Raw genomic sequence first — 2225 nt, 5'->3', positions numbered from 1 at the left:
CCATTAGAACAATATCACAAAGGACATTATCTTTGTATTTCCCAAGTTGGAATTCCACCCAAGCTTGCTCCTCTATGACAATTTGCTACATCTTTGTGAGCCATGACACCTTGTAAGGGTTTGGATGTGGCACCCTTCTCAACTTCAATTTCCTTACAACTTCTTCAGACACCAAGTTATCTATAGATCCACTGTCAGTTAGCATTCTGCAGACTTTGTCTCCACACTTGTAGGTGATCATAAACAAGTTCTTTCTCTGAGGTGGTTCATGAGTGTTTGGGAAATCCAATAGTGTCCTCCTCATCATAAGGTCTTCTACCCTCTTAGATGGTGAATAAGATCCTTGTGTATCTTCCTATTGATAGTCTTCTTCTCTGACCACATTTTCCCTTCTCTCATACTGATTATTTGCCTTCTATGGATTCTTAGATACCAAGTGCCCTGGTTTGTTACATCTATGAAATCTTGGAGGTCTTGATGTTCTCACTCCAAATATTCCCCTTGCATATCCTCTTCTCCATCTATGGGATCCCCTAGAATTTTTCTCAGCAAAGGAATTCTCCTGACTGGTCTCACCAAAGTCTTTAGGAGTTTTTCCTCTAACACTGCCTATTCCTCTTCCTTTACTGTCAAAGTTTATTTGGCCTCTTCTTTTTCCACCTTGTTCTTGCTTCCTCTTGAGATTTTCCTTTACTTTCAATTCCAATTAAAATAATTTTTGGACTATGTTAGGCGAACACAAACTTAACTCATCTTGGATATTCATCCTCAACCCTTTCATATATCTAGCAAGTTTGACACTCTGGTTCCACCAACTTAGATTTCATGATAAGTTTGTGGAATTCCTCAATGTAACTTGAGATGTCCATCTACTTTTTTCTTAGGCTCTATCTCTTCTTATGAAGTAGAATCTCATATTCCTCAGGTACATAGGCTTCCTTCACCAAGGTCACCATCTTTTTCCATGTACTTATCTAGTTTTTCTCCATCTTCACTTGAGTGAAATTCCACCAAGTTTGGGCTGACTCCTTCAACTTGGATTTGGCTATCTTAACCTTATAATTCTCTATTATCTCCTCATAGTCAAAGAAACTAGTGAGTGCATCAATCTAATCCATTACTTCTTCTAGATCCATCTTCCCCCCATAAATAGGAAGATCAAGTTTGGTGTCCATGGTCCTTCTCTCCATGGATTTTAAAGTCTTTAGGAACAAAATCTAATCTGTAGGAATCTCCTCTTCTACCTCCTACCAAGGGTTCTCTTCTTCACTCCCCTCCTTTTCAATCTTAGAGTTACCACTATATCCCTTCTTGACTTGCTCCTACACGACCCTCAGTAGTTCAACATTTGTCATTCTATTAGGAATTTCATTATCATCTCCCTATTTTGAAATGATTTCCACTTTTTCTTTCTCCAAAGATCTACTAGTTTCACTGATACCTCTTGGAGCAGAGTCCCCTAGAATATATCAATTTGGTCTCTTATAGGTCCACAATACCACTTCTCCAATACAATATAGGACTTTGACAATGGTTCCAAAAACCCACACTATCCATACTAGATCTATTTCAAAGTATAGAACACCCTTATGGCATGATAGTACACAAACCAAGATCATAAGTGTTTCAAGGATGGAATATGGTCTCTATCAACACCAAGATACAAACCTTAGATGCTAAAAATACAAACTCCACAAGAATTGCTTTTGAAATTCAAACTAGACACCCAAACCTCAAAATAGGGTTACAAGGAGAAATCATGGATTTTTAATACTTTAGGAATAATAATTGTAATACTTTAGGAATACCATAAAACATATAAATCCAAGTATTTAGGCTTCTACTCCACCCCTGGGCCAAGTTGTGCCTTAAAAACCCAATTCTGGATAGTCACATTTAGATGTCTGTCTAGAGGGCTTAATGATTCCTCTCAACTTCCTCTACCTCCTAATCTAAGAACATAATATTATTAAAATACATTATCCTTCCTCCTTTCCACCAAGTTTCAAAAATTTCCCATGGTGGAATCTCTGGGAAAGAGAGATTTTATCATGAAACCCTAGTTAGGGCCTTCTTGTGACCAACAAACGCACAAAATTGAATAAGTTTCATTCTAACCAACTTAAAGAATTAAAATCACTTGAAAAATTCTCATGAGAAAATATAAAAACTTTTCAAAACCTTCAATTACACATGTGGATCCATACAACTCTGCACAACAATTG

This window comes from Cupressus sempervirens, chromosome 9 (genome assembly GCF_028749045.1).
Source record: "Cupressus sempervirens isolate cs-2001-9-10 chromosome 9, ASM2874904v1, whole genome shotgun sequence".
NCBI classification, from domain to species: domain Eukaryota; kingdom Viridiplantae; phylum Streptophyta; class Pinopsida; order Cupressales; family Cupressaceae; genus Cupressus; species Cupressus sempervirens.
This window is presented reverse-complemented; position numbering follows the sequence as displayed.